The sequence below is a fragment of the Equus asinus genome, chromosome 15 (assembly GCF_041296235.1).
Source record: "Equus asinus isolate D_3611 breed Donkey chromosome 15, EquAss-T2T_v2, whole genome shotgun sequence".
NCBI lineage: Eukaryota > Metazoa > Chordata > Mammalia > Perissodactyla > Equidae > Equus > Equus asinus.
In genome coordinates this window covers 12674162-12689314 of record NC_091804.1, presented here as the reverse complement: position 1 = coordinate 12689314, position 15153 = coordinate 12674162, and positions in this window count along the sequence as shown.

Genomic DNA, 15153 nt, shown 5'->3' with positions numbered 1-15153 from the left:
GTGTGTGTTACAGAAGAGGCAAAAGGGTGCACCCAGTCAGGAGTGGATACCTTAAAACACAATTCAGAAGGCAAGGCAGGACCAGTTGCACCTCAGTAGGTACCAGTCCAGGAACCAGGAGAGATAAGTCACCCATAGCAAAGACCCTAGATGATTCAAGGATAGTGTCTCTAAGGATTCTGCCAATACTCCACAAAACTCTTCCCTTGATGCACCATTTGAGGAGGAGCAAAGGGAAGTTGGAAAACAAGAGATTAATCATACAAAACCGAGAGTTTAAGTCAGAAGTAAGAGTTGGCAACTAGCAGAATGAGCCCCTCAGATGGAATATTAGGACTTTTATAGAAATTAATAAGGTTTATTTTATTTTCACAGCTTAGTATTATTTTGTGTAAATCTGTGATCCAACAACAAATACCTTCCAATAGTTAGTAGATTTGAGTCAATTTACATGGAAGAGTTGAGCATTTATGAAAGTTTAAAAGAAGTATTCAGGAAATGAAATATCCTTAAGGAATTCTTTAGAAATTTTACTCTATGGCAACCCTATAGTTAAATTATTCTACAAATCTTTCAATTGAAAATTTATTTGTTTTTATTTCTCCAAAAGTGGAGAGAATACTACAATGAAGTCCCATCTGCCCATCATCCACATTCACAATTATCAATATTTTGTCATTCTTGCTTCATTTTGTTCTCTCTTCACTCCCTCTCTCATTCTTTCTTTCTCATTTTTCTCTTTATTTTTCTCTCCTTCCTTCCATTCCCTCCTTCTTTTCCTCTTTTATTTTTAAGGCTGTTATAACCTTGATAGAGAAATCTAAAGATGATAGTACAAAGAAATAAAATTCAGACCAGTATCACTTATGGCCATGTGAACAAAAAAATCCAAATAAAATATAAGCAAAGTAAATCCAACTTTTTCATACACAGACACTTACACAAACATATAAAAACACCATTAGGGAAGCTTGGGTTTATTATAGGAATACAAAGATCTTTTTCATTAAAAAATCTATTAAGGTAATTTAATATAAGCTGATTAAAAGAAAAAATGTTCAACAGATGCAGAAAAATCATTTAATAAAACCAACATCCGTTCATTAAAAAATAAATAGTCGACAACTAAGAATAGAAAGAAACTTGTTAAAACCTGATCGAGCAAATAAATTCTTATAGGTAAATGATGGGAACATTTCCTTTAAAACCTTGCAACAAGATAAAAACAGTCACTGTCAATGTTCTTTTTAATATGGTACAAGAGGTCCTAAAGGGAGCCTATTAACATGAGAAAAGGGAATTTAAAATATAAATACTATAAATCAACAAAATACTCATTGCTTATAGTTGCCACAATTGTTATAACTGTCAACATAAGTTAGTAGAATTAATTAAATTAATAGAATTAGTTAATAGAATTAATTGAAGAGTTTAGGAATATTACTAGGTACAAAATATTTATTAAAAAATTCCATCTCCAGGTACCAGAACATACTTTTTTAAAAGCATTGTGTAAAATGTTCATAAATCTCATACAAGAGATAAAATTATAATGTAGTATTCAAAGACATAGAAGAAGACTTCAGTAATTGAGAGATAAACCGAGTTCATGGACGGGAAAACTCAATATGGTAAACATGTCAGTTCTCCCAAAATTAATCAATAAATTCAATGCAATCCAATCAAAATACCAACAGGGTTTTTAGGGAACTTGAACACTAATTTTAAAATGCGTATGGAAGAGTAAAGGACCAAGAATTGTCAAGATAATTGAAGAACATGGTAGGGGATCTCAGCCTACGAAATAATAGTTCTTAAAATAAAAGTATTGTAATTAAGATAGTGTAGTACCAGCTTAGGAACAAACAAAGAGATAAAGAAACCAAATGAAACCAAATAGAGCTCTCAGAAAAAAAACCATAGACAGGTCATCTTGATCTATGATGAAGTGCAGCTTACTGTATCCAGAAACAAATTGCATTCCTAACACAAACCATATGAAAAAAATGTCCAATTGGATTAAACATCTCAATGTTGAGGGCAGAAAATGACCTGTATATATAGGAAAGATTTATTTTTATAATGCACAAACAATAGAGAAAAAAGAAATGATGAACCTAACCTTACACTGTAGTATTTAAAAACTTCTGTGCGTTAAAAGACATTTTAAAAGTTGCACTCCACAAACTGGAAGAAAATACATGCAAGGTATATATACAACAAAGGAGTAGTACTCTCTGTATGCATGTAATAGTTCTCTATTGTTGTCACCACAAATTACCACAACCTTAGCGGCTTAAACAACACAAATTAACCTATAGTTCTGTAGTCAGAAGCATGATACAGGTCTCACTAGGTGGAAATCACATCACGGGGCTGGCAGGGCTGTGTCCCTTTCTAGAGACTCGAGAGGAGATCTGTTTCTTTTCTCGTTAAAGTTATTGACAGTATTTAGTTCAATGCATTTGTAGGACTGAGGTCATCATTTCCCTGCTAGCCGTCAGCTCAGGGCTGTTGTCAGCTTCTAGGTGTCATCCACATTTCTCCTCCATCTTCTAAGCCAACAATGGTGGGTTGAATTTCTCGCATGCTTTGAATCTTTCCTTCTTCCATCTCATCTCTCTGACCTACCTCTGCCTCTATCTTTTGCTTTTAAGGATTCATGAGATTACATTGCTCCCACCCAGATAATCCAGGATAATCTCCCCATCTAAAGGATCTGAATATAATCACATCAGCAAAGTCACTTTTTTCCATGTAACTTATTCACACACATTAGAATATAGACATCTTTGGGGGTCATTATTTTGTCCATGGGTCTATCTATATCTTTATTTATATGCATATCTCACAAATCAATCATAGAAATACATATCACCTAGTAAAAAGTGGATGAGTGATATGAGCGAGAAATTTAAAGATCAAATTGATAATAAATACAAAAATATTCTTCATATCACTAGCAAATGGTGGAAATAAACATTAAAATTATATATCATTTTATCTGGCAACACCTACTATTGGTAAAAAAGTGAAACAGTGGAAACTGTCATATTCTACTGATAGAACATTAAGTGTAGGAAACCACTTAGGGAGCAATTTGGCAATACTGGTCAAGTTAAAGATCCTTATCCCTCAATCCAGCAACTTCACTTCTATGTAAGCATCCTTGAGAAACTCTTGCACAGACAAAAAGACACAGACACAAAGACTGTCATCACAGTTCCAAAATAAGAGTTATAAATAAGAGAAGTAAATGTTCACCAAGAAGAGAATGGATATTTTGTTTCATTCATACAATGTAACTTTACACAGTAGTGAAAATATAAGAATTTCTGAAAATTAATAAAGGGAAACCTCATTTAAAATGGGAGTTGAGAGACCAGAAGGGGGAGCTCCCGTGCAGTACCATTTGAGGCCAATTACAAGAAAGACAATTACAGACCCCAACAGAAAGAAGTCATCAACAGGAAAAAATCATCAATCACAAGAAGACATGTACATTGCATTCCAAACAGAAATCGACTACCCCAGCAACTCAGCCAGTAAGAAACCACCACTACCCGAACTCTTGCTTTTTTCCAATGGACTTTCATTCAAAACAACCCCTCCCAATTTCCTCCTTTTTCCCCACAAAATAACATCCCTCTCCTAAGATTGTTGGATTTGCCTATGGTCTGCCTTAGCATGCTTATCCTGAATTACAATTCTTTGGCTATTCCCAAATAAAATTTTTGCCTGGTAAAATAACTGGCTGGTTTTAGTTTTAAAATTGACACATATGGCGTCAGAAATGGAATCTGAAGGAGGCGACCCCTGAGAGACCATGTCCCCTGGAATCCAGCAAGGTACCTACACTGGGCCCCTTGCGCTCATTGCTTTCATGAGTCACTGACTCACCTACTTTCGGTTTGGTGAGTATCTTGGATTTTGAGCTCTCTTCCCTTTGTGTTCTGAACTCTTGACTTTATTTGAGATTGGGAGAGGCTTTGTCCTCTCAGGGGAGGGACTTTGTCCTCCCAATTCAACGCTGTGTCCTTGGGCTCAAGCCGTCGTCCTTGGTGAGTACTCAGTTGTTTTCTGAAGGTAGCACTGTTCCTTTCGGGGCTTGGGCTTCTTGAAAATCCAGCTATTTTCTTTGCTTTTGAAATTCCTTTTTGAATCAGGGCTGGGACTCTAGCAAGTGTTTTCAGAGGAAATTTCAGAAGTGGGATCACAGTCATCTAAATGTTTTGAGGGGAACCCTTCTTCAGCGACACAAGCCAAGCTTATGTCTGAGTACCTTGGGCCCCCTACATTTTTAACTAAGTGGGCCAAACTGACCAAGAGTAGTCTGGAAAGGTCATTATGGAGAACTTTAGATCTCCCCAAACTCACTTTTCTTAAAATCAAATTGGAAGATTGCAGCTGCAAAGTTAAGCAAAGTGAATGGTATGTTTATTTTAATTGGTACACAGAGGCTTCCAAATGTGCACAAAACTCTAAAATTGCCTCATTACACAATAATATAACTAAATACTATACCATATCCGAAAGGACAAAAAAACTGAGGGAAACAAAATGGCTTCTAAGGCTTCTCTTTCCCTTCCCCTGATTTGTCTTATGCTCAGACCCTACCTCTGGTGCCATCTTCTTCCTTCCCTTCTGCACCTTCTTTGGTGCTGAAACTTCGGCCATCTGAGCAAATAACCTTAACTTAGTCCAGAACACAATTTGGATCCACCTATTCCTTTGAACTTTGTACCTGAGACATGGCTGAAATTTTTTTAATAAAAGCTATAGGTCTGTATCTGTCTATATGTTATGTATGCCTATCTGCACATGTGATATTTTTCTACCTCAGGATGGTATTGCTAAGATTGATTTGTAAACAAGTTCTGTTTAATTGGCTTGAAATTAGCACTTATAAACTAAGTGTTCCTAAATCTCAGAAATACAATGAAAACTAACCCAACTGTTTTCAAGTTTATGTGATCTAGGATTAATCTTTAGTAGATAAAAGCTAGCTTAAGGTTCTTGGTTTAAATGAAACAAGCATGTCTTTAGAGTGGCTGAATCAATGCTGAATATGATGCAGACATATAACTTTCATTCATGAGTTTATTAAGCTCACTATATCTGTTACAAAATTTGTCAGCAAGAAAGTAACTTAAGATATTGGTTGGCTATTTAATATCAAATCCAAGAATGACTGTTAAAAGCAAGTAATTTAAATAAATGTAAATAAGATCAAAGTGTATAGCAAGTTAAACAAAATAATGGATAGTCATTGAATCTCTAAATAATTTCCAAATAGGATGAACATTAATTACTGAACATAGTTTTATCTACTTTTGGCTTTCCATTGCAGAGGAAATAAAGGTATATGAATCTATTAGTAAACATGTTTTACGCCATGCCAAGAAATTTTCTATGAAAAAAGGCATACGTTTCTAGAAATGAAATAAAAATGTATTTATAAGTTCTTCAAACCACAAAATGTTCATATAGTTCACAATTGCTTACTCATTAGTTTTTTGCTAGGAATTAAGGGTTAAGGAGTCTAATCAATCTAGGAAATAATAATAGAAACACTTCCATATTCAAGGAAAGTGGGATGTGTGTTTCAATAAAAGAAGGTATGAGGAATGGAAATTCAAAAGAAAGTAATTTTGTCCTAAAGAGAGGCTGGTTATTTTGCAATGGGAAAGAGGAAAACATAGGACAAAATCTAAATGTAAAAAAGTGTAGAAGGTCTGTGGGAAGGAATCTTGGGAAAGGAATTCTAATGTGTGGTCAAGCCGGCTAAGATTAAAACGAATTTATTAAAATGAGTTTTAATAGCAAAATAAGTTGACGCAAAATTAAAATTTGGCTTTCTTTTCTTTTGAAAAGACAAGATTTTCTTGGGCTCTTGGTCTTCTTTTAATAACAGATTGTGAAAGTTTCTTTACCTTTAAGTAATATGCCTAGAAAACAGATTTGGTTTTATCAAAATTATTTCCTGTGCTTTCTGTTAAAAGCTGTCTTTTCTTTTAAGAGGAGCTAAGACTTTTTATGGCTATGTAACCTGCTATGTTTGTCTTTGAAATCTTTTTGTCACTTTGATTAAATGGATAAAGTATGGTTTCATAAATGTCTGTGATCCTATTAGGTTAAATATCCAAAAACTTTTGATTTTTTTGACAAACTTCCCCCAAATCAAATTCTAAATAGTCTTTTTGACCTGGAAGTAACTTTGGGAATTTCCACAGGGTCCCTGGGACTTCTCAAAGGATTTGTTCTTCTTATAAAAAGGGAGATATTAAACTAATTAGGCTTATTTGATACGTCAAATTACATGGGAAGCATTGTCAAATAAATGACGATAAACCTTCTACGGTTATATTATATAGGTGAATGCTATTAAAATAAATGTTCTAGAGGTTGTATGAAAATTCCTAAAATTCTGATATATCCTGCTATATAATATTATCAGTCATAATTTTAAAACGCATGTCACAAAAATGACCAAATTTACTTCTCAATTATGTTATATGAACTTTCATCAGATCTTTAACCATTGCTATTTTTAAGTCTTTTCTCATTTAAAGACAGTTATTGTTTCACTCTAGTGCTTTTGCAAATATATTTTATCTTCAGAGAAATTCATGGAAAAGATCTTGACAAATATTCTAGAATGCAGGTGTTTGATAACTTTAAGATCATCACACTGAACTGGATTTAAAGGACCTCTTTTCTCCTCTCCTTTGAGAAAATGTATCTTTACAACAAGAGTTAAAGCATTTGTCTTTCTCTCCTTACCTGATCCTTTCAGAATTTGGAAACTCTTAAGTATTCTTTTCATGACAATACATATTTGCATAAATTCAGTGAGAATCTATTCTTCTTATAACAGGACATAATTGAAAATATTGGCTACATTACCAAGGCGTTGACTGGAAGGTCATAATCAAGAAAGATGTATATAGACTCAGAAATGACCAGACAGCTTTAGGGAACTGCTTGGAAAAATCAGCCTGGAACCTTGCTTACAAGGTTTCAGCAAAGCAATTTTTAAAAAGCTTATATGGTCAATCACTATTTTTGCTGCATTTAAATAAATAATCCAGGCCAAGTTTAATACAAACAAATTAGTTTTACCATGATTATCTTTAATAAAAATGGGGGTAATTGTGGAGAGAGAAATAATGTTTTCACCTTTGCAGATATTAAATTCTACTCTTATTAATTATCTTAAAGCTGTAAACTGGATTGGATCCAAAATTATTCTAGTTTCCTTAAACGTCTGGCCATGATATTCCAAACTAACATTTCCCATTTTTACTGTCCTTGAAATCTCTTTGGAAGGGACTATACTACCTCCTCACTACCCAGATGGCAACCAAACTTCAGGGATTCAAGCCTTGAGTACACATCTCAGAGGTAAAGAAGGCTCCTGACATCTAGTCCTGTACAAGTGCTGGGGACCTCCAAACCAAATTTACTAGGAACAGAAGCAGTTGACATCTGAGGCAGACAGCTTTCCCAAGAAGTCCAGGCCAACCCTGTATACTTTTCTTTCACTGCTCTCTCTCACTTTGTTTCCTCCCTCCCTTCTATGAAAGGAAAACACCCTTGTCTGTATTTCCCAATCCCTCACAAAAGGGGGGAAACTCTGCTGGATTTTCCATCAGAAATCTTGATTTGTTCAGGATAATAATAATAATCTGGAATTCCAGATACATTGCATGTTTAAGTTGTTCTGCGGGCCCATTTTATAAAGTCAGGGTACTAAGCCTGCCTAATTTTGTTCTTTTCTTTAATTTAACCGAAGCTTTAGAGGGAAAGACAAAATCTTATGAATATTTGTATGATAAATTCTGTAGGATGGCCACTGTAAATTGGATCATTTCTCCACTTGTTGATATACCCATATATTTAGGCAAGCTTTTAATATGTAACAACACAATGTCTGATCCTTGGTCAAGTGGTGGTAATGACTCTATGCCAGTAAGTGTGTCCACAGATACGGTTACTTATGCAAGAGACTTATGTATACTCCCTGGCTATGTTTTCATATGCAGAGGCTCTGACAATAGCTATTATGCTTAGGTATCTGATTGCCTGGAGAATACAAGGACAGTGTGCCCTTGCCATATTCACCACCCTGTCCTCCCTGCATAACCAATCAGGAGCCTCACTGGTCAGTTCTGCTAAATTTCTATAATTGCCTCAAATGAGAACTTCCAGGAGGAATGTGTTGTTCTGGGCTTCCCTCTGCAGGGAGAGCTTCTTTCCATGGATTGGAGTAACTGCCAATGAACAAATGATCGGGACTTTCTCCCTAACACTAGAAGAGTTGGCCAATTCTACAGCCAAAGCAATCGTGACCCAACAATGGTTGCTTAACTCATTGGCCAGGGTAGTTCTAGATAACCACATAGTTCTTGATTCCCTACTTGCTGAGCAAGGAGGTGTCTTGCTCCTCCTTGCAATAATAAACACCCCCTGTTGCACATGGATAAATACCTCCAGGGAAGTAGAGATTCAATTATATAGAATTAGAGAACAAGCACATTGGCTGCAACAAATTCCACCCAATAACCCAATGTCTTTTGATTTATTCAGCTGGTTACCCTCAGGTGTGGACTTCTGGTTTCAAACTATCATACAAACTTGTATTTGTTGCTAAGCCCTGTACCTATTGCCTGTTGAACCTTTGCAAACATGACATACCTAATGTGATGACAGCTCAACAATTTGAAATGATTTCCAACACTTATGAAATCAAACAACTATAGACTTTGAATAATAAATGCCAGAGAGGTCTCACCCTTAACCTTCCCTGTTACTCAAATGTGGCCCAAATGGTTTCCAACCACTACACACTTTCTCTGCAATGTGGGACAAGACAACCAAGAAAGGCCCTTCCTGGCACCAAGGGACAAAACCACAATGCACAGAGAACCTGACTCTTGATCAGCAATGCTTTCAGAGAAAGATCTTGGTCAAAAGGGGACAATGTGAAAATTAATAAAGGGAAACCTCATTTAAAATGGATCAGGAGGCCAGAAGGGGGAGCTCCCAGGCAGTACCACTCAAGGTGAATTACAGGAAAAATGATCAATTACAGACCCTAATAGAAAGAAGTCCTCAACAGGAAGATAGTCAATTACAAAAAAAAAAGTCAAATTCCAACAGAAAGAAGTTCAACAGGAAAAAATTAGCAATTATAGGAAGAAATGTACATTGCATCTCAAACAGAAATCAACCACCTCAGCAACCCAGCCAATAAGAAACCATCACCATCCTGGACTCTTGCTTTTCTCCAATGGACTTTTGTTCAAGACACCTCCTCCCAATTTCCTCCTTTCTCCCTATAAAATAATGTCCCTCTACTTTGATTGTTGGATTTGCCTATGGTCTGCCATAGCACGCATATCCTCAATTGCAATTCTTTGGCCATTCCCAAATAAATTCGTCTCACTGGCAAAATAACTGACTATTATTTTTAAGGCTGACAAACTAGAGATACACTCATCAATGTAAAAGAATCTCAGAATATATTAAGTGAAAAAGTCAAGCAACAGAAGAAACTCAGAACAATATAAATATAAGGTTTATAAACATACAAAAATCTACATACTCTGTAGTGGTACAATTATACATAGTAAAATTATAAAGAAATTCATGGGAGTGCTTAACACCAAAATCAGGATAACAGTTTCACATAGAAAAGCAGAGAGAGAGTTGGAGTATACAGAGGGACTCAGCTCCATTAGTATATTTTTTAAAGTAAATGATGAGTACTTGTTATTTTTATATACTTTGTATGTGTGAAGAATTTTATAGTTTTACAAGAAAAATATCACTGGGTGAAATATGAAGGAAAATTCAGAAGGGGGCAAGTATAAGTGCTGTAAAAGTAACATGGCTACTGCAATGACCTAGGTGAAAGACACTGAGAACGCAAAACAACATGGTGATGGAAGAATAGAAATAAAAGGGTGGATTCCAAAGATACTTGGGGGAATTAATCTGCATTACCAATATAATAGAGGTTGTGGTATTATGATATAATAAGAAATATGCATTTGGTCTTTGTCCCTAGTTCCCAGCACAGAACTCCTACAACGCTTGTAATTTCCTCAATGATAGGGATGAGAGTAATGCCTTTTGTTTTCATAATAAGCCACTTTCAACCATACTTGAGTTTACCTTTAGAGGTGCTTCAGAGAAAGATTCTAGAGTGAATTTAATTTTCTGCTTTGGGTGACTTTTTCTGATCAATGAGCCTGCTCCACTGGCATAAAAGGAAACCCAAAAGAGCTCTCAGAGGCAGCCATTAACCATGTGGTACAGGAAGCTGGTGGTTATCTACCCCAGTTCCATCTGCGCTGTGCAGGTTAACTCTGGGGCTTGTACTTCATAGTGTCTTAGGGTTTCAGATGGAGTTCCAGTTGCCCACAGTGCTAGCGTGCTTGATAATACAGCCTCTACCCCATACTAACTTTTTTCCCCTGTCCTATCTCACATCCCTACATCCCTAGTATTTCCTGTATCTCCCAATTAAACAATTTGCACTCAAGCTCTTAAGCCCTGCTCCTAGGGAAACTCAAATGAAGAGAGAAAGACGTCCAAACGATGGTGGGTAATGGAGTGGAGACAGGGAGTCCCAGCAGCAGTCTTGCCCAGATATGGTCTAGCGAAGCCACAGAAAGAGGAATGAAGATTCTCAACATAACTGGCACTGGAGTGGGCAGCAAGCTCCTGTCTAGCCATCAGTATTGCACCCCGATACTGACAAAGTCTTCACAAGGGTGTTCTCATTTGTGTTGTTCAGTGACAACACCCTAGGTGGCTGTAAGATTTGCTTAACAAAAGAGAATGACATGTTAAATTTATATTGTCGTTACTTTGATTAAAAGAATTACCACTATGTGGGAAGAATTTCTCCTTGTGGAAACACTGCTAATTGACAGCTTGGAAAAATTGTGGTGATAAAATTAATTAACTTTACCAGGTTTCTCTGGATTTTACAATACCTGTCTTTTTTAAAGGCCACTGCCAGATATCTTGTTGCAACAAATGAAAGAGCTCTGCAATAGTAACTCCTCTTTCCTATTTCACAGCAGTCTGAAGCGAACATATGGCACTTGTAGAAACAATACTCAAACAGCTCTCTGGGGAAAATGGCCATCACTGGCTTTCTTTCAGATAATTGAAGCTTCTAGAGCAGTGTTTTTCAAAGTATGATGCACGTACAACTTACGTCAGAACCCTCAGTGGTGCTTTCGAAAATATATAATATTGGGATCCAACCCAGATTTACTAAATCTGAATCAATTAGTGTGGGGCCCAGGACTCTGCATTTCTAGCCAACTCACTGGGTAATTCTTCTTACAATCATTTATACTTCCTGCAATGCTACTAATTTGAGTTTATTTGGGTTAACACACGTCCTTTTTTAAATAAGCATCCTTTTTTAAATAGAGCAATGTATTTTTGGCCATTCATACATCAACATTGAATTTAAAGGGGGCTCAGTGGCAATAAAGCAATGGTTATCAAACTGAATTCAAAATATGCTGTAGCAAGCCAGCATACGTTTGATTTGGATTCTATATTTAAAATATTTTAAAGCTTTAATTTAATAACTTACATACTCAAATGTGTTGTAGTCCAAATTTTTAACACATTGGAGACCACCAATTTAAGCCATGTTGCCAGTTCAACTAGATTTTCTGCTGACTTCTAATAGTTTCCTACTATCCCTCTGCATATATTCAACTTGTAAAGGGTTCACAGAGGAAGTTTAAATTCTGCCCTAACAGTTTTTTGTAGGAGTAAGCATGTCTGCACCTATAAAATTGTATATGTGAGTTCCAAACAGTAGCCTGGGCTCACCATGTTGCATCACATGCTAGAGAGGCCCAGGCATGGCCCAGTTTCTGTTCCCAGAACAGGAAATTACCCACTAAGCAAACACAGAACACATTTTGCCATGATAATGTCAGAGTTTTAGCCTTTACAAATTTCAAGTGTTTTGGTCTATCATTTATCTTTATAAATGTTATCATATTTCAGGTGAAGGTGATAAAATTACTCTTGAAACTAGAAATAGACCACAGCTTAAATAAAGAAAAAACAAAAAGAAGTTTGTTGATAGAATGAAAAGATGGAGCAGGCACAAGAGAAAATGACACACTAGCCGATGTGATTAGTAATGGGTTTTCAGCCAAAGGGGGTCACCATGGTGGCAGCATGAAAGTCTTGCAGGGAAAATTCTCAGGAGTCTCCAGGAGACAATAGAGCATAAGGATAGTTATAAGCTATTTGGCTTTGCCTTTGTAAGACAATGTGTTTTATGTGGTGAAATTTTTCTATTTTCTCCTATAACCCTTCCCAAGGTACAATGCCATATTTAAAGCAAACATACAGTACAAAAATAAGGATTTCAGCCTCTTTCAGCATAAAAACTGCCCAGCTTTATATAAAAATGTATGCAAAGTTTAGACACAGATTAAAATACACTATAACACACTATACACACATTTAACATTTTTAAAAATAAAATACACTGCAGTATCATCGTTCAGAGGAGTTACTACATGTGAGTGAGAGGAGGGACAAACAGCAACAGGCTTTCAGTACCTTTGCCTCATGATAACAGGGAACGCCCAACCTCTGTCCAACACATTCCATCAATGAATTTGCGATCATTTTAAATTTAATTCATCTGAACACAAAGAGGAGCGCCCTTTTGGCCATCTCAGTTTTATTTTTTGAGAAGTGTGTTTTTGCAGATGACTATCAGGAAGATTGATGTTGGAAAAGACTCGACATCCAGGTGGGGAATATATTGTTAAATGTTTATGTCCATTTTCAACTTGCCATCATATAATTCGGCACTTACATGTCAGACTACCTATGCTGATGATGCAAAGGCAGTGGCATAAATATGACAAGAGTGGGAGCTCTCATCAAAACATTGCTAAAACGTGTTCAAGGGAGGCAAGCACTAACTTTTGATGCCAATATCTGTCAAGAGTGTTGGATGAAAGCATCAGTGTTGTCATTTTTGTGACAGGATGCCCTTCCAATTATGTTTTTTGTGAGTTCTCTGAAATAACACAAATGATGATATCTACAGTTTATCATTACCTACAGGCATTTATAGGCAGTCCTAAGGTGAGGGGTTCTAAGATTACTTCTGCTGAAATATACATCCTGTATATCTTTATCTGTAAAGTCTGAATAGAGGATGAGAAAGCATTGCCTTTGCATGCACACAGAAGCTCTGTTTCTTGTATTAAGTTTACCTGGATGACCTACTGTATAGAATAACAGAGGGAAGCCAACTGAGGTGGCCCTTCACATAGCTGAGACTTAATGGTCCTGGGTGAGAAGAGTTGAGGTGCCAGCGGAGAGGATGGGGGTAACCAAGTTGTGGAGAGAAGGAAGAGAGTAAATCCTAGGGGGGAATATAAGCCAGGTTCCCCCCACCTCGTTGGTTCTTCCTTGACCTGGAGCTGGGCACTGGCTGCCCCAGATGGAAGGACACTTAAGAAAGACCAGAATGAAAGCAAGTCCTTTGAAGCTGACCTCTGTGCTTAAGCCCACATTAATAGTCAGAGATCAGTTGGAAGGGGTCAATAATTCCTGGAGTATGAAGAGATTCCATTAACCAACCACTGAACCACCAGTGAAGGAGATAAACATTATATGTATTAGTTATCTATTGCTGCATAACAAATTACCCAAAAACTCAGCAGCTTAACACAATAATACATATGTGTTATCTCACATGGTTTCTATGGATCAGGGATTAAAGAGGGACTTAGCTGAGCAGGGTCACAGTCATTTGAAGGCTTGACTGGGGCTGGAGGATCCACTTCTAAGGTGCTGGCTGTTGTTGAGAGGCCTCAGTCCCTCTCCTTGTGGGCGTCTCCACTGGCCTGCTTGAGTTTTCTCACAACATGGTAGCTGGCTTCCCGCTGAAGGAAGGATCCAGGGGAGCGAGGGAGAAGCCACAATATCTTTTATGACTTAACCTTAAATGGCAGTCACACACTGCCATTGCTGCAATGTCTCACTGGTTACACTGGGCATCTCTATCACATGGGAGGGAATTACACAGGGCATAAAAATCAGAAAGTGGAGACCACTCAGGGTTATTATAGGCTGGCTCACACATTTACCCCAAAGCAATTTTTGGGGACCACACTCCACTCTTACCCCTCTTCTATTTTAGAAGAATACAAAACTCCCTAACACCCTCAAACTTAAAGTGCTAAGCAGATAGAGTCCATTAACCACTGCTATGAGGAAGACCAAGCAGACTAGGACTACTGAGGGGTAACAAAATTTCAAATTTGTATAGATTCTGGAAGTGCTGAGGCCAGAGTGATGCCCAAGAGAATCTGGTAGGAAAGCTATGAGTACCTAAGTTGACCACAAGAAGACAATAAAGCAACCCATGAGAATTAGCTGAAGGAGTACCTACCTCAGAGGAAATTCAGTAAATAGAACAGACCAGTATAAAAAGATACGCACACACACATATGCAGACAGATCCCAGAGACCATGTGTTCCCACAAGAGAAAGATTTTCTGTAAAAAAAAATATTTTTAAGCACTGTTTTAAGAGTGCTTTTGCATATACTTGGGGGATCTCAATCCATCTTCTCTTGCCTTCCATTAAAGAGTCTTGACTCTGTGTACCATGCTCAAGGGTGTGAGGCAACTGGCTTATAACCAGTGGTATTCTGGTAAATACTTAGCACTTGGCTCTCCAGGAAAAAAAAATATCCGATTTGTAGAATTTGCCAATATCCATAGTGGAACCATTCCCAACATGGCTGATTTCAAGCTACCAACATGATGTCCTATGCACAACTGGATCCAGCATACCTCTGCTTATACCACATGCTTAATACATAGTAGAGTCTTTTGTTCCCTTCTAGCTTTTGTCCAGTTGACTTTGGTTAATGTCTTAGGTAGACATCAGCAAACTTTCCATTAAAGAGCTAGACAGTAAATATTTTAGACTTTGTGAACTACACAGTCTCTGTTGCAACTATTTAGGTCTACTTTTGTAGTGCAAAAGGAGCCATAGGCAATATATAAATGGGCTGGCATAGTTATTTTCCAATAAACCTTTATTTGCACAAACTGCAGGCCGTACTTTTCC